Source organism: Helicoverpa zea, chromosome 1, assembly GCF_022581195.2.
Source record: "Helicoverpa zea isolate HzStark_Cry1AcR chromosome 1, ilHelZeax1.1, whole genome shotgun sequence".
In the NCBI taxonomy this organism is placed as follows: domain Eukaryota; kingdom Metazoa; phylum Arthropoda; class Insecta; order Lepidoptera; family Noctuidae; genus Helicoverpa; species Helicoverpa zea.
The window spans coordinates 4812895-4832774 of NC_061452.1; the positions used below are offsets into that span (position 1 = coordinate 4812895).

Here is a 19880-nt window from a genome sequence, read left to right on the forward strand (position 1 = left end):
TTGTTTCATCGCAATTTTTACCAACAACAACAAGTCAAAAGTGGGTCAAAGAATCTGTGTTTAATGTAGTTTTCTTGTTTATGTGTTATCTATAAATCAAATTAAGGTCGATCAAGTAATTTGTAAAGTCACGGCTATTAATAGCGCTATCAGTGAAGCTGAAGGCATTGACCCCGATTCAATTATCTCGTTATAGCCTGTATTCAATACAGATCCTGTAGATTGTTTTATTAAATAGAATGGTTTGTCTGAAATGCCTATAATAGTTTATTTAAAAAAAAATCCGCCTTTTTATGCTACTTCTATGAATAATTTGCATATATTTGAATTTCAATTATTTATCATTAATCACGAAAGTTTTTTATACTGTTTTAATTTTAATAAATGCTGCCTACTTCAAAACGGCCGAAAAGTCTAATCAGGACCTACCCGATACCAACAAATCACGAATAAATCAGAAAATGTAATGTGTCTTGAATTTCTCGACCACGCCCGAATCGCATCAAGTCGTCAATGACAAGAATAAACTCAGACACTATAATTATTTTCATCAACTCTATCCACAATAATGAAAACGAGCTGTGAAACGAGGTGTTAATCGTCATTGAATGTAATTTATTGCTTTTCTTCTATTTAGGGACTTGCCTGGGAAATATTTAAAAAGCCGTAATGGACACTGTCTTTCACGGCGTGGATGAGATGAGACTTGTTATAGTTCGGCCATTCAGAGAATGCGTTCCTGACACGTCGCGATTGAACTGACGACGTAACTTTGCAATGGCGTTGCAGTTACGATAAAAATATTTTTGCTGGTTGTTTACCGTTTTAACAATTGAGGAGCATTAAAACAACATTATTATATCAATAATCAATGAATGTAGTTACGTCGTCAGTTCAATCGCGACGTGTCAGGAACGCATTCTCTGAATGGCCGAACTATAAGAGCCAAACCATGCTACATGAACAGTAATTTTCTAAACACTTCTAAAAATTTATTCTCATGAACAAGATAAAATCTTGAATTATAGGAAAATTAAATATGTCAGAAGATAAAGTAGAAATTCTACTTCTGTAATTCATTAGAGCATTGTGCATCATCATAAACCACCGATCCACTGATCTTCTACAAAAGCCATGATATAGACAGTCTAATCTTTAGCCATAATAAAAATGTCGTCATGTCGTACATGGCCTACATCGTGTAACATACTCGATACTCGTTCCAGTTGTGAACGCCAGTCAATTTGCTAACAACCCCATGTCACACTTTGATCGAGTGCCACTTCATCGGTTGACGAGAGCTGACTGACGATCGAACGTGCGAATCACGGAGTAAGGCTACATGAGTGGAGATACCATAATGCATATAGGTCAGGCGCCTTCTTATAGGACAAATTCGTACCGTGGACATGAACAAAGCGATCAATTACGAGTGAACTAGGGTATTTTAGACATCTCTCAACGATTTTTGGTACCAAAGAGCGGCGTATAAGGGCGAAGACAGTACCTTCCTTGTCCCCCGCTCACCCGCATTTTGGCGCGCTACTTTCCTAGGCGATATTCCGTTATGGCACCTCCACGAGTCATTTTGTTCTCCATGGTGCGAATTCACTTTCATCCATCTTCATGTTTACCCGCGAATTAAGAGAGTAATTCACACGACTGACTTGATCTCCGTGTGTTTTCGTATTTCTTGGTAAATAAACAGAACTGTATGTCTTCTGGATTGAGTAGAATAACATGTTGACTTCACCTACGAGAATGTTTAGTGTAAATTGGATAACATAAATGATTCGTCAAGAATAAGTTTTTTTTGTCTTATCGATGATGTTAAAGGACATCCCTAGTGCTGTCATTTTTGAAATAGTTCATTCCAATAACATGAATGTTTCTACGAAGGAATAATGTAAACAAAATACCTATAGGAGGTATTGTTTTTCATACTTTTCATTTTTATTTTCATTCTAGTTTTTCATAATTTCATTTCTACGGCAACTCGCATACTAATGTGGAACTTAGATATAGTTATTTATTATCTAAGTTTTTTGGTTCAGAAAACGATTATGTAGGTATAAACTATTTTATTCCCACTTTTCTTCGGTCTTAATAAAATATGCTAACGTTAACGTTACATTTAAAGACCATACATAAGCCCTCGATAAACCGTAGACGTTTCTAGAAAACATAGACCAAGATATTTACCTACTTTTTCAAGAAATGTCAGTCTCACGTGATCGTGTTCCATATATCGGATGAACACATTTTTATATATAATTCATAGTGATAAACGGTACTGGGCCACCGTGGCGTCGGATGTGCGTAAACAAGGCTGTTTGCAAACCAAAACTACAATCAGAATTGCTAAACTTTTTTTCACAGTTATATGATATGGCGAAAACACGACATTGATTACATAGAGGTCAAGTATAAAGTGAAGATAATAGATTACTCCGGAATATGGATTGTTGAGAATCATTTTTAGACTGTGTCAAAGTATAACATTATTTTTACTGCTAAGCTAACGGAATACTACATAGAGAACCAACTGTCATGTTATGTAGTCTTATTTTAATTTTTGAATATTGTGTCTTAATATCCGTATATTATGTTGTGTTATTGAAGGTCTAGACAACACCTTTTTATTACTTAGAAAAAGGACTGACGCAATACACTACTAATAATATAATCATTCAAGGATTTAAATCAACAGGTACTGTATTGAACTTTGTTTCTTTAATAGCGCTTATAAACACACAACGTTGTTAATTAATAGTTAAACAAAAAATATCCATGCGTGACCTATGACATATCATAAACAAATTTATCTACCTCTAAATGTCGATACATTTTATAACGTCAGTTTTCACGTCACTAGTTTACAGACACAGACGCACAATTTTAATACTTAAAACCTTGGCTTTTTGCTGACAAATTACAGGTTATGCAGGGTTATATACTATTACATAGTAACACATCTCAAAGTTACAGCGCAGATAAAAATAACTTACTAAAAAAATAACGACTTTGCAAGCAAAAAACAATTACGAAAAGATAATAGAATGTATAATTGAAAAACCGAAATATAAGATAAGACGTAGAGAGTAAATATGAGTAGGTAAATCTGCGTCAGATGTTTAATTAAATACTGCTATGTCATAATAATTATAAAGGAGTTACTTATGAAATATCACCAGATTGTCTTATTGCCCCTTAAGAAAGAGCAATCCTCCTCTTGCAAAGAAACATCTGTTTAAACCTGTGTACCCTATGTCGAGCTACAGCCAAGACGTTCTACAAATCTATACGAACACAAAAAATACACTAAAACCTTCATAACAGGCAGTCACTGTAACTACGTAGTAACTACAACATATTAAAAAAAAACATTTCAAAATGACCAGATTATTCTAGAACAAAAAAAATCAAATCTTAATCGTTGACTGGGTCACTATCACCAGGCCAGTGATAACAGCTACGTGAATACACGAGCCGATATATTACAAGTGATGTAGAAAAGCTGGCAACACTCCAACACACAGCTTTATGAGACTACGAGACGCCTAGTAGACTAGGAATGCTAGGAATATACACTCTAAAATACCTTGAGATTAGACGCAACAATTAGATAATTATTGTGGTTAAAAACAATTGTTGGTAGTTTTGATACTGTGTGGTAGTAATTTGAGTCTGGTTGAAAACTTTTACCTGTTAGGTCTAGTTTTTTTTTTAAGAATGACGGAAATATTTGTAAGGTTTCTATTCATTCATAATTTTTTGTAATAAAAATATGCTTATATATGCATATTTTCTACTCAATTCGTAACATTTAGTTTTAGGGAAAGACTATAGGTGTTAAAACATAGAATAAGTTTTATTCAATGGCAGAAATTAAAGCTACTAATAAAGTGTTAATATTCCATTCACTTACGCTATCATTAAAATTATTCAGACAAAATAAAATTACATTAATACTTGCAATTAACAAAGCCTCGCGAAGATTTAAAAAATAATTAATAAACAAAAAAGAACCTGATTTGTAGGTACCAGTTTTTGTTAAAATGCGTCAAACTTCCTACCTGTTAAATAATAATATACAACCGATGCTGTAGAACATAAACAATAAACATAAATAATAATTTGAGGAAACTTGATAGAAAAAGTGCCGTTTCAAATACGTATTTCGTATTGATTGTTGAAGGAGTTCTTATATCTAATCGTACTGGCTGTTACAGTATTTATTTTTTATATTTAAAATATTTTTATATATGTCACTTGACTTGTCAAAATTTCACTCAATAAAAATTTTTCCCTTTACATAATATCGTATTTTTCAATTACAACTATTTTACAACAAATGGTTATGGGCCCAGCCCTACCAATGTTGTAATTGTAACGCATATGTGTTAAAATGTCGCACAGTGATACAAATGTAGTTCCCTCGGGATCCGGGGCATCCATTCTTTCTGTAAAAAGTTTATGCGAGAAAAGTGGCTATCCGGAATGGAAATTTAAGATGCGCATGTACTTAATGCACGAAGACCTTTGGTCTACCATAGAGGGATACGGTGCCGATGACAACACGTCGATCAGCGTGAAGAAGGCTAAAGAGATAAAAGCTTTCACGAAGATGTGTTTAACTTTACATGGCGGTGCTATCACACATGTCCGTTCTTGTAATACCGCAAAAGAGGTATGGGACACTTTAGCAAATGCGTATGAAGATAAAGGCATGGGAAGGAGACTTGCGCTAGAGCGAAAGCTTTATAGATACGAGTTGAAGCAGTTTGTTTCTATTGAGGAGTATATAAATGCCGTTACTGGCACTGTCCAAGACTTGGCAGATATAGGTCGTAAAATTGACGATTTATCTATTGGTGCGATATTACTCGGTGGATTGCCAGAAGAATATGATCCCCTTGTGATGGCCCTAGAAAACTCTTGCGTGGACATAACGTCACAACTCGTGAAGCAGAAGTTGCTTAATGAAAGCGCAAAACGTGAGTCGAGGGAGTTAGTTTTTGCTTCTAAATTGTCGAGAGCGAAGAAGATTGTGTGCTACCGATGTAAGGAGCCTGGACATAAAAGTCCGAATTGTCCGCAAAAGAAAAAAGGACAAAAGTCAAAGCAAGGATATGTCAAGGAATCGACATTAATGTCTTTTGGTGCTGGAGGAAGCATAAGTTCGTCGGATTGGTACGTGGACAGTGGCGCCTCCACACATATGTCATGCAAAAAGGAATGGCTTTCTAACTTCAATTCTAATGTTGAGAGTAAAGTAATAACTTTGGCCAATAATAAGAAGGTTTCTTCGACAGGCATTGGTGATGTACAGTTGTTAAAGAAAAATAACTTAGAATTAAGTAGTATTAAAAACGTTCTTTTTGTTCCAGAATTAAGCACAAATTTAATTTCTGTAAGTAAGGCAGTTGACAAAGACATTACTGTAGTTTTTGATAAAAGAGGATGTAACATGTACAACAATAACAACGTAAAGGTAGTTGGCAAGCCAGTAGGGCACGCAACACGCAATGTTGGTGGGTTGTACAGACTCGACCATATACCTATTTGCCCGGTAAGCGCAATGGTTGGCGATGTACATACTTCTTCGAGTTTGTGGCATCGCAGGCTAGGACATTTATGCCGCGCTGCGTTGGAACACCTGCGTCATGGTCAAGCAAAAGGTATTGAATATTCTTCTTTAGATAAAAACCCTTGTGTAGCTTGTATAGAAGGAAAACAGTGTAGAAAACCCTTCAAAACTATTGAGTATAAGAAAGGTACTAGAATGTTGGAGCTTATACATTCTGACGTTTGTGGTCCTTTTGATGTTTTTTCTTTAGAATCGAACAGATATTTACTCATTTTTGTAGACGATTTTTCTAGAATGATTTTTTCTTATTTTATACGCTCTAAAGCGGATGTTAAGAAAAAGTTTTTAGAGTTTGAAGCTCTTGTTGAGAGAGAAACTTCTCTTAAAATAAGAAACTTACGTACTGACAATGGCGGTGAGTACGTCAATGCTGAGTTCGAAGCTTATCTTGCTTCAAAAGGAATTAGGCATCAGACCACTGTTCCATACTGTCCTGAGTCTAATGGGGTTGCTGAGAGGACAAATAGATCCTTAGTTGAAAAAGCTAGGTGTATGCTGCAAGATAGTGGCCTACCCAAGACTTTCTGGCAAGAAGCGGTACGTACAGCTACTTATCTTAAAAATAGATGTCCACACAGAGCTTTAGAAAACCGTACTCCGTATGATTTATGGTATAACAGGAAGCCAGATCTTGCTCATTTACGTGTTTTTGGTTGTCGTGCATACGTAAATGTACCCGCTTGCGATCGCCATAAGCTAGACCCGAAAGCAAAGCAGTATATATTCGTTGGGTATTGTGATGACAACAAATCGTATAGATTTCGAGATCCTATTAATGTTAGGAAATCCATTAAAGGACGGGATGTAGTATTTTTGGAGAATTGTTTTTCAGATACGGTTCCGAAAAAGAATGAGTCACCTGGTCGTGACATTATTCTCTCTTCTGATACCAATATTTTACAGGTCCAAGGCAGCTCAGCAATAGAGTCAGCCTTGAATGATGATTCTGTGGCAAGTACAAGTAGTGCTCCTGCTGTACCTACACCACCAGCTCTACCTATTTCTCCTCTTCCTGAAACTTCTATAGTTCCTGCTGAGGAAGAAGTAGTGCCTGTGAAAACTGGTATGAGGTACAATTTGAGGGATAGAAAACCTGTAAATTATCGCTGTACTGTCTGTTGTTCGACGATGCTAAGTGGTGAGTTAACAGACGAACCTTATTCTTATTCTGATGCTCTTTCAAGACCTGATAAAGCTAAATGGATAGCTGCTATGGAAGACGAATACAACTCCTTGATGACCAACGGTACTTGGACCTTAATAGAGAACAAGGGTCAGAAAGTTATACCGTGTAAATGGGTCTTCAAGTTAAAACGTGATTCCGAAGGTAACATTTGTAGATACAAGGCACGTTTGGTAGCTAAAGGTTTTCATCAGAGTTATGGTATTGACTATGAGGAAACTTTTTCACCGGTTGTTCGTTATTCGTCGCTGAGAGTTTTAATTGCGTTAGCAGTTGAACAGAATTTGAAAATGCATCATTTAGACATAGACACTGCTTTTTTGTACGGTAAACTTGAAGAGAATGTGTTCATGGTACAACCTGAAGGTTTTATTGTTGAAGGCGAAGAGACAAAAGTGTGTCATTTGAACAAATCGCTTTATGGTCTCAAACAGGCAGCTAGAACCTGGAATAAACGTCTTGATAAGGTACTTCTGGACTTAGGCTATAACAGATTACAGTCTGAGCCCTGTATTTATTTGAAAAGAGGTCCTGAAAATATTTCCATTCTAGCAGTATACGTAGATGACTTAATATTTATCTATGATAATGAGATTGAGCTATCTTACTTAAAGAACGGTTTGACAAAATATTTTGGTGTTAAGGATTTAGGTGAACTCAGCTATTGCCTTGGTTTGCATATCGCTAGGGAAAACGGAACTAACGATGTGAAGGTAGACCAAAAACGGTATATTTTAGAGACTTTGAGTCGTTTTAATATGTCGGAGTGCAAGACTGTAACCACTCCTATGGATGTAAGCATTGACCTGCGTTCTCAAACTGAATCGGCTGGCAATGTTCCCTACCAAAACTTAATTGGTTGTCTTATGTTTTTAGCTATCAATACTAGGCCTGATATTTTGTTTGCTGTTAGTTTTCTTAGTCAATTTAATCAGAATCCTATGCAGGCACACTGGACTGCGGCTAAGCGTGTCTTGCAGTATCTGAAAGGTACGTTGGATTATGGACTAACTTTTAAAAGAACTGGTGAACCCTTATGCGGTTTTGTCGACGCTGACTGGGCCAACGGCAGTGACAGAAGGTCGTACACAGGTTACGTTTTTAAATTAGCTAATGCACCAGTGTCGTGGGAATGCAAAAAACAGCCTACAGTAGCATTGTCATCGACTGAAGCCGAGTACATGGCATTAACTAGTGCTGCTAAGGAAGCTGTGTTTTTACAACGCCTTATTGGAGAAATAACTGGTGAGTCTTATGTAGTTACACTTTGTAACGATAACCAAAGTGCTCAGAAGTTGGCGCAGAACCCGGTCCACCATAATCGGACCAAACATATTGATGTCCGATATCATTTTATTCGAGAATTGGTCGAAAATAATAAAATAAAACTATCATATTTGCCAACTGACAGGATGTTAGCGGATATTTTAACCAAAGGGTTGAGTCGTTGCAAACATCAGCGTTGCGTGTCAGATATAGGCTTAATGATATCTTAAGTTGTTTTTATTTTATTTAAATAAGAATTGATTGTTTTGTTTTTAAGTTTTGACTAGGTACTCTCGTGTTGTTTTTATAATTTACTTTGTGAAAAGTACAGTCAGGCAAATTTAAGTATGTTTATTGTAAGTACAGTCGAGGACATTTATAAGTTTACTTGTTTGTACAGTCATGCACGATTAAAGGGAGGATGTTGAAGGAGTTCTTATATCTAATCGTACTGGCTGTTACAGTATTTATTTTTTATATTTAAAATATTTTTATATATGTCACTTGACTTGTCAAAATTTCACTCAATAAAAATTTTTCCCTTTACATAATATCGTATTTTTCAATTACAACTATTTTACAACATTGATTACGTATTTTCAATCAATTTCAAATACGTATGTAAATTGAAACTTAAAATAGAAATAGGTAAATTAACAATTTTTTGTTTGTTCACAAGGTATTTAACTGACTGATTTAAATACCAAAAAGGGTTATTTATAGCTTGAGTTATTAATAGTACACAGTTTCAATGTCGCTTGTGGTATGCAAAGTCGTTATCTTAAATACTGAAATACACAATAATATTTTCGTAAAACTTAAAAAAAAAATGCCTAATAATATATTTTGCCTTCATAATGGACTATCATTAGCACTTACATACTTTTCATTATCTCTGTCATGATAGGCCTCCGCCGTTAATTTCCAAAAGAGCATACTTTTGCCTTCTACAAATTAATAAACAAAAGACTGCACATAAAGACGGCTGACTATATTATTCAGAAACTAACCATGACCTCTTCTCAGTATTATCTTCCGACGTAGGAATTAACTCACATGATTTTCCTCTTAAACAAATGTATTTTTGTTTCGTAAATTCTTTCTACCCATTCTGAGAACTATAGGTACCTACCTACCGAACATAGAATTGAATCAAATAAAGGAACTGAAATGGCACAATTTTTTTTAAGACTGCTTTGGTAAATTCCTGTTGGCCATGTAATTTGGACTATGGCATAATGTCAACTTAAATAGGCTATTATTAAACTAATTAGGTATGTATCTATGTTACTGAAACGTGAACATTGAGACCATTAATAATGTCATTATACAATAACAATGACGATGACGATTATTGGAGTTTAACCCTACAAAGGAATTATAACCCTACAAAGGAATACTATCTAATCTAAGACAAAATAATCGAAAATATTTTTCGATTAAGGTTGGACAGAACCTCAGAAATACTTTTTTTTGTTTACATCTATCAATATATTTTAAATTATATAATTTTGAACAATATTATTATTTTTATTAAATTATTCTGATGATTATTGGTTGGGTTCGTGCGCACGAAATGAATGCAGCTGGGATTAAGTGGATGCGGCAGGTGAACACGCCAAAAGTTTAAGCGCCACCTGATACAGGAATTAATGGCCCTCCGGGTTAATCAAAGAAATAATACTCTGATTAAGTTCCAGCTGCTATTTCTTACCTCATACGGTATTTTGAAAAGGCTTTTGTAATTTTGTGGCTGTTAGGTGTTTCTCAAGTGATTTGCGAGATTAAAACTTCTGTTGCAATTTCCAATACTTCACGGTCAATTCATTATTAATGTTTCTGACATAACACTTCGAATAACGAGGTACCTAAAAAATAACTGGTTTTTATAAGTATATGCAAAGCACGGAAGTCGAAATTCCTGACCACAATATGATGTAACATAGGAGAAATATCAAATGCGGGACATGCGTGGTTGGCTGCAATTAACTGATTATACGTGTCAGTAGTTTTGTGTCAGGAGGAAACCTCCTAAATAGTGACAGAACACGCTCAATGACTTGCATGTTATTTTTTTGTTGCCTTATGACCTTTTGCACGTCGACTTCGCGATACAAAATAATACAAACTACTCAAAGACGCTGCAAGTGCGCAAAATCTTTGCCGTGTTAATTTTTTGTGTGGTTAAAATACCTGTTATGAAGTTGTCCTCGAAAATTCCCGAGATTAATCGTGATTTTAAAAAAATATACAAATCTATCATTTACCTAAGACATAAAACAAACTATTACTCCCAAGTAAGACGACTGGATCAGTCACTTACAAGATAGTGGTTCAAGTGGCAAAATGTGTCCTGACTACTGACTATCATTAGTATGCTAACTCTAATGATTATGAGACAATGATCACTGTTAAAGTTATTTGAACATTAAACGTCTAGACCTAAGTAATTATACGTGAGGAGTTATTAAATAACACAAAAGTCTTGTCTTATCACTGAAGGTCGATTCTCCATATCTTAATTATTCAAGGTTATCTCTCATAGGTATTACGTATGCCACCAAATTTAAATCATAAGTAAGTAGTCATACATACGATTTTTATATCACGTATTTTTACAAAAAGATAAATTTAATAACCTATAAACATGACGGTAAGTGCTGCCAACATTTTATTCGAGTCACTGTATTATAAAATTAGCACTTTTAATTAAAAGGAGGCGTGAAATATATTCAATGTATGTCTTTTGTTTTATTTGCTACAGGCATAGCAACTGCTGAATAAATTTTATATTTTATCTACATAGCAGTATTAATATTTAATTCAGGATTAAGTAGGATCAATGTCTACATTCCATTTGTAAAGATAACATATGTTTTGGAGGTTCTTTGGGTACATAGTACATAGATAGTTATAAAAATACTTGTAAATAAATCAGTCACTTAGTCACAAAATAATAAAACAAATATAATTATAGGTAATTTACCTATAGGAAAACCTTGATTAGCAATTATATAAATTGCACTTCCTGCCGCATACAGCTTAGCTTAATACTTTTATATTTTATTTTCAATTTGTGTGTACCTACGTTGTCAAAGCTGGTTAATATCACTTAAGTTTAAGCAAAGATATGAAAAACAAGTTTTTATGCATATGACGTGCTTCTTATGTAAGAACACATATGTACACACGAAGTTCATTTAAGACGCGAAGTAACTAATATCTCATTGTTCTTTCTATTTACTTAAACTAATATCTTAATCATTTCAGCGTCTGTAAATACGCTGCGGCAAAAAATACACAAGTAAATAGAAAAATATGTAATTATACGAATCGTTAAACGACAATAAACTTTGCATGATACTCCATTATCATCATGTTTAAGCAGCGGTCATTGACATTGCTGATTACTTCAAAACTTCAAATACTGGTTCTACTAATTTATCTTCTAACATTAATAGTCAAATACTATTTTTATAACGTAAATTCAATTCTAATAAAATAAAAGAGGATGATATCAATCAGACAAAACTCTATGGTTGCTATGACACTTGTTTTTTTTTCATATGTTATCTGTCTACATTCCATAGTGATGTATATTTAGCTCTTTAGAAACTTCGCGATTTCACGTTACCTTGTAAACGATATCACAGCGATTGAACCTCACTAACCCCGTTCCTCTGATAACGTATGAATAAACGGATTGTTATGAGAAATCACAGCTATTTTAATTAAACCATTAAATGAGAGATAATATATTATCGAACGTTTTAATATATCCACTGATTTTTTCATATTGCATAAATCCTACTAGAAATACCGTTTAGATCTTTTAATATTTTTTTGAGAGTATCTTGAACTTTGTCCTTGTCTTTGCCAGTTGAAGCGTATCTTTTAAATCTTTATATTAAGATTTTACACATGTCCGCATTTTAATAGCTTAATCTAACACATCGTATGATGTATATGCTCACGTTAATTTAACTGTCAAAAACTTGTAACCGACTTTGCTTACGTGAATAAAATTATGTGTTAATTTACTATTCTTCTTTATTTCAAGACAAAATTATCACCCACAAAGCTACAAGAATAACATCTAACTAAAAATTCGGAAGATTACAGAAATATTCAGAACGAAAAAAGCCAAAGAAAAACATAAAAGCATAAGTTAAAGAAAACTTTGCCATAGAAGCAGAAGCTGCAACTGTATTGGCAAACCGTATGAAAGTGACTTGTTGATTGCCACTATACGATAAACGACCTATTCTACTTTATGCGCCAACCAACCTATTGTTTTCTTAAGAAGAAAAGTGTAAGTGAATATGGAAAACACCTTCACTACGCATTGTGTGCAAATAACGAATCAGTAAATACATTGAACCTAGTGTAACTAGGTAATCAATTATTCTAATCTAAACTACGGATACAATGTTCTAGAAGCATTTAGTAGATACGTAATAATACACTTACATTATTTCAAGGCGAAAGATTAATGACAGTACAAGTCCAAAAACAGTAGGTAAAGAAGAAATAGAAATATCAATGGCAGGTTGTAATTATTACTAAACTGTGCCCGACACTTCTCGATGTATTATGCAGATAGTAATCTGAATCTTTAATTAATATTAATCGCACAACACCGGTAGTCAGCCACTTCCAGGAAAACATCCTCGGCAAACCGGAATTGTATTTTCTCTATTAAATGTACTAAGTACGCAAGATAGAACTAAATGTCCCCAATAAAATAAAAACTAAGCAAAAATAAAAAATACCTCTTCAACGAAGTTTTCACACAATTGAAGAAATCAGCGACGACAATCAACGCAAGCGCCACAAAAAATAACTAAAGCGGGCACATTTAGTAGAACAACTTTTTGTGCACACTCCAAACATATTATAACGAAATTCGAGAATACCAGTATACCGTTTCACTTAATTTTAAGCCCCTACATTTTTTCTTCCGCGAACATTCCTGAATAGGAATTTTGGACTTTATCCTTATCAACGTTAGATAAGATTTTTGTTAATCTGTATGACGACATTAAGTATTTAGAATATCTTACTAAGTAACGTCGCCCTACGTCCGTGTTTAAGAACTTTTGTAGTACTAGAAAGGAGAATATTATCTAAATTGCGTCACATTTTTATGGTGGATATTCAACTAATTCGACCTGACTCACTGTTGTTTACGACCGGCTATTACCACCATTGACACTGAGATGAAGGCAATATTCAGAAAAACCCCGTATCTCATTCTGTAAGCCTGTTTTGTGAATATCTTGCCAAGTCATCGCGTATGTGCATTATCTTAGATGAACTCTGTGTCGCTTACATTGTTTTCTTGAAAACGATATGACGCAATGTTAAAAAATATTCGTCAGGAGTTTCGCAAAATCATGATTCACTTTGAAAAGTCTGTTTTAATTTTGTTACTTAGGTACTGTTGTGATAATAAAATAGAGATAGAATTTATCTAAGACGAAGTGACCACTGCCGCTATAAACACGATAAGAATCTTGAAATAGGATGTGCAAGCGAGGTTATCTGACAGTATTATATATGCAACCCTATCGAATCCTACAATGATGTCATATTATATTGGGAATCAAGTTACAGGCTGCCTATTGCAACGTTTCGTAAGGAAACACCGGTGTGCGAGCGTTTGAATATGCGATGCGCGTCCATAAATGTAGTGTGTGAGGCAACAAAATTAATACCATTGTTAAAAATATGATATTGCATTGTGCTTTGTTTAATAATAACGGTATTATCAAAGTAGAAGCTAAAATATCTAATAACTGTGTAATAAGAAAGAAAGGAGATAAAGAACTAAATGTAACGCTTAACATTTCTCAGTTAAAATTGTAAATTTTAACAAACAATGAAAGCCTAAACATGACCGCACTCAATTCGCTTAATAGTGGTCAATTGAAGACCGATTACGAAAGTATATACAGTTTAATTAAAACCAATTGCCCCATCTTCCTAATTGAATCCTGATGTGACAAAAACAATAGAAAACTTAGTATTATCACCATACCAAGAAATTAAATAGATTATTCCCAAGTAGGTACTGAGTTAAATATTGAAGAAATGGAGAAACAGAAAATTCTATATATTCATCGGGTCTGACTTCCTTATTTGTATGATTCGTACTATTATTCTAATCAATTACACGTGATATAAATAATGACTGTACTTATTAATCTAGTAGTAATGACAAATTGCAACTGAACTTCAGACTCAGTTGACCTCTGTTAGTGAACTATAAACTATTGAGGTTCATATCAAACGGGCCGTCAAAGTCAAGTCATGGTTATTTTTAACGACGCCTCGGGGCATGGAAATGTTTAAACAAATAATAATAACATTAGTATCGGTAACAACATTATATTTAAAGACTGGGAAATCAGCAATATTTTGTTTATCCATACAGTTTAAATGAAAGGAGAGAGTAAATTAAACAAGTACGCAATTTAAAACTAAAAGAGATTGCAATCGCAGTGGACCAGTTTATTATTTAACATCTGTTAACATTTTGAAAACTGTTATAAATAAACGCTAAAAGTAAATGCACCGCCGTTTCGCGGAACAGATAATAATCTTGAAGTTTTTATAAGACAAGCCATCCATCACGAGTATTGAAGCAATATTTATTTTGTTTTGTTTCACTTTTGTGCTACCTTCGCTACTTTCGGAACATTGACTTATATTACAACTAAATAACTATTTATATTGCCTTACCTTTACAATAAAGACGTCATCAGTGTTGAAACATCCCACGTCTTGCACTTCTGCAACAAGAAAACAAAATATAAATTGCGAGCCAACATGAAAATATTTTTTGCCGCCTACTGAAAATAGCAGTTTTATTGGCAGAAATATTTGAGTAATAATAAACACAGCTGTCTATTATGATGGGAAGAAGAAAAATATGTGTAAGAGATATATCAAAGAAGCCGAATCAAAGAGTCCATTGAATACACCCCGACACAAAGGTGAGCTCCCGAACAGCTGTTACGGGGCCTGAGGCCAACTATTATTATCGAGTTGTGCAGGTAAAATATCATCCGATCTTTACGAGTAATCTCTCCGATTCAACGAGCAACGGTCGCGTGAATGAACTTGCAATACATTCGCACGACAGTCAATTTCTTTTCGCAATAAGTAAGGTTTAAAAAAACTATACATTTTATTGCATAATTAATTTCAAGTTATAAGCACACACGCTTTAATTAAAAACGAACGATTGATTAAAAGTAAAGCCTGTTTGGTAGGATATAACATCTGCAAAATACATCGATGAACAAAAAGTTATTCTTAAAAGAGAAATTATAATTTAGAATTACTGCACTTGTTAACGTGTTTTATTAACCCAGCCATCAGTTGAACTAAATTAAGTTCCATAGTGCCAATTTTGAAAACGTTACATGGATACAATCGTAGCTCACTTCATTTAGGCTTTAATATCAGGTCATAGGTTATCTAAGATCGGGCAAACTTTATGGCTTACACACGATACGGTCACGGTCACGGAGTACCACAGGGAGCAAGCCTGGGACCATAATTATTATCGTTTATCTGCCGTGGGAACAAACCACCAATTTCTATTGTATCCCTTTCTAATAAAAGTCCCACTTCCTATTCGATAAAATAGAACAATGTTCCTAATAAGATAACGTACCTTTCCGACTATCGAAGCGTAAGTTTCTGCTACATTCGTTTTAATAAGTTGTGTACGTGCCGACTTTGTGACCTTTCCACTGTTTGCTTATTAAGTCTCTTTCCGGCTTCGGACCGGATTTACAACATCATATATTTGATTTCCAAAAGTAAAGTCTTGTGGTCAATAGTCATTCTATGACGTAAAGCAAGTGAGTCACTGGGATTCAAAATACCAGGTTCAGACATTAGTAAATTATCAGATACAAAGATAGCAATAATTCCAAAAAACCCACTAACGTCTCCACAAGTTAGGAGAACCAGTTTGCATAACACGGTGACGTAAATAAGGTAAAGTCCACGTCATAATGCCGTCGTACTTAATGTGACAAGGTTACAGATTTGACTCGACGTGATACAGATAAATATTAGTCGTACCTTTTTATCCATATTTTTTAAAATATAGGTTTATGTATTATATTTATGACATAGTAGACACTATTGCAATCAGAAAAAAGAAAAATGCTTGAAATTAGATCCATGATTGTAAATACCGAATTGTAATTAGGTGCTTCAGGCTACTGTAACTATAATACCTACGTCTTGCGTTACGATAGGCAGTATTTTTTGCGAACCTATGTTTTTGTTTCATTATCATAATCTACGTCTATTACAATGACCTTACCGTGTCAACTTAGCTGAGTATTTTATCCTCAAGTAGCTATCTATTAGGAGCGCTGACTTCACCCGTCTCTAACCAAACCTCGATGTTATTCATAGCTATAAAATTGCTTTTCGTTCAAAACACATTTAATCAGAACATAAGCCCGGTAATCCATGATAAAAAAATCCATAAATTATAAACTTAATTGGATGATGTAAATTACTTTTCTTCATAGAATAATAAGTTAATACACTTACAAGGCATGTACGAAAGGAAATTACCATCTATCTATGAATTATAATAACAGCTGACTTTGTTGGTAGTTAAAATAACGGTGAATACGAACCGCTGCAAATACCGTACGGGACATAAACCAAAAGAGGCTTTGAGCTGCACTGGCCTCTTATTGCCAAATTCGGACATCGTTAAGACGAAATCTACGTTTCAAAGCACACACATATTAATACTGTTTACTTACATTATATAACACATGTGTCCTCATTGCCTAGATATCTATTGGAATTTATCTATTCAAAGGCAAACGTATCAGATTTCTGTAAGCGTATCGTGTACAGCCTTGAAACATCATGATAAGACCAAAAAGACAATTACAAAAACGACATCATCCGTTTCGTGACCACTGTTATTTCCCGTTTTACATTACCGTTATAATGCAAGTCTGTACCAAATTGGCAAACTAGACGCCGTGTAACAAGCTGAACGAAATAAGAAGAAATACTAGTTGAAATACGCTCCCATACCAGTTTGTTTTGAAAAAAAAGTATCTTTGATATAACAGACTTCAAGGGTAACAAGTTATGCAAACAAAATGAGACTAACTAGTGTCCCTTCCTCAAACTTGAAAAAAAAATGCGTTTTACGTAACAAAAGTTACAATAAAAAATTAAAATGCTAATAATAACTACGAGAAGTACCAAAACCGGTTAATCTGGAGAGTTTCAAACAGCAAATGAATTAGTAACGCGCATAGTTCTCAGAACATTTTACATGTCACAGTCGAAAGGCAAGAACAATCAGAGACAGTGTTGGTCAATGACAGAAATGTCCCCGAGGTGAAAGTAGGCAACTTTGCAAATAATAAGCGCGTGGGTGGTATTCGCAAAACAGATCATTCATACAAATGTCAGTCAGAAGCTAATGATTGTAACACTAAGGATTAATGTCTACATAGTTTCGTCTGAGCATTTGGTTAAGAATGGCGATGATATCGTCAATGGTACAGGATATATTGTTTCGAACAATTAAGAATACAACGATTGATTTGGTTGTGTCAATATTTGAATAAGGAACGAGTTTGACAGCATATCACGTACAAATGCAAATATTAATGCATTGTACAAATCCAAATATTATGCAAATTGCAAACAAATAATAGATGATACTATTTCAAATGCAGACAATGTACATACACTTGTGACTAATAATGATGTGGTTTGATATAATCTTTATAGAATTAACCTACACATTAATATTGATAAAGTAATAATTGCCACTCTGCAACAGGAAGATTTTCTTTTGCTCTCCTTCATGCTTCACTACAAAACAATAACCGATAGTATGGCTCATTGCAATCGGTGTGATTGCAAGAAAGATTACTATTCATTAGCCTTATAATTAGGAATGAATAAACAAGATTTACTTTTATTGCCTTTTACGCAATTAAATACTACTACTTCGTTGAACAAGCTCAGTACGGAACATAATATCAATACATAAAAACTGTGGGCAAAACAAGACTAGCTCGTTATTAGGTCTTCAGAATTCTCAGGGGGACGTGAGTTGTGCAAAATTAGACACATTTGCGGTTGTCTGTAGCCAGGCATTAGTGCGTAAATTGCACTAGTGTACGTGTAATCCCATCGGCTCCTCATTAGTCGGCTCACAACTAGCTGCAGGCCTTCGTGGGAATCTCAGCTAAGTAACATCATCTGTCGATGACTCGAACCATCTTCTGAAACGGTCCATTTATAAGGTCGAAGCAAAAAGAATAACTTCGTTAGTTTATTTTCTGAGGATAACAAAACTGTCACGGTTGCTGACGCTCTCAGTTTGGTTCGAGATATATTTTAAGGACCGAAACTAAATAGTTTACGTATTTGCTTTTAACCTTTACGACTTGTTCTCCCCTAATAGCTATTAATAGAGGCAGCATTCCACCTTAATCTGGTATATTGTCAACTTTTCCAATAAAATATGGATACACTTAAACTCCTCTCTGAGAGGAATTTAATATCTTAAGATAGTTGAGATCTTTATCATGATTCAGGTTATTAAGATGCAAGAGATAAACAATTTGCATAGAATATTTATTTTATAATGCCAAAGAAATGCACTCTGTTTTAAATAGACAATATCAGTATAAATAATAATATGAGCTGGCAACTAATGGATAACTGATAAAGATGTTTGTCCATACAATGTCAGTAGGGTGACTCGTCCGTCCACAATGTTGTTAGATTCTGTTCAAATAAGTGTGAAATAAAAAGCAAAGTACAAATAATTGTTTTGATGGTTAAAATGATTGAATAAGAACTCTTATCAATTGGTGGCGCCAAGAAAGGAAGAGTTCAGCAGAATTTGATCAATTTTTACCTATTTTATCAGGAAATAATCAGCACGTCACCTTACACGTGAGAATGGTCTCCGATATCACTGCAGTAGTTGCTATCGCGATTTTACTCATCATTTACTGGAAAATGAGTGCAAAACATGTAGGTAAGGTAGATAAATAATATATTAAATCGCAACCCCGACTAGAAGTCATAGGTCGGGTTCTAACCCAGGCAGACATGCAGATTGCAATTTGTTTCATCATTGCGACCACAGTATAGGAGAGTGTTCACAATATGTATTAGATTATAGGAAATTCTTAACATGACTAATCATGAGATAAATTCTGGGTTAGTAGAGTTTATAAAAAAAAGATATTCCAAAATGTGGCATGCAAACATTTTGCCAGTCACATCGGGACACTATCGAACGTTTAGTCCAAATCGTAAACACGCGAGGTGCAAAAGGATGCTTATTTCCTGTTTAAATAAAAAAGTGAATCTAAAAAAACCAATGACATGATCTCTGCAAACAAATAAAAAAATCTTGGCAGCTTAGGTCATTTTACCAGAAATGATTGCGTTAAAAATGAGGGGCGTCGTCGTAGGTGTGTTTGCTGAATCACAACTTTTGTTTCCAATGATTGTCGCCTACAATTTACGTTTAATGAATTTGCCAAAGACCCACGCTTCTCAATTTGGTAAAGTTCATCATATTTTTCGTAATAAGTTTGATAACATACTTCTTAGCATAATATAGTTGTCAGGTGATACACACACGGTTGGTATAGATCATGACATCATCCATGCAAATGAGGCTGTCATGGATCACTTTCCATTATATAACGTAGGACACGTCATTGACACTGGAATACATTTCTATAA

The 19880-nt window shown here is 34.4% G+C and overlaps 1 protein-coding gene across 1 annotated transcript in view; it reads right to left on the bottom strand.

Annotated features, from left to right (window-relative positions):
- LOC124633105 (protein windpipe) overlaps window positions 1-19880 on the bottom strand; it is a 50120-nt gene that overhangs the window by 11707 nt on the left and 18533 nt on the right. The window contains exon 2 of the mRNA XM_047168231.1: window positions 14844-14893. The gene's annotated coding sequence lies outside the window, so the exon portion shown is untranslated. The remainder of the gene's footprint in view (window positions 1-14843; window positions 14894-19880) is intronic.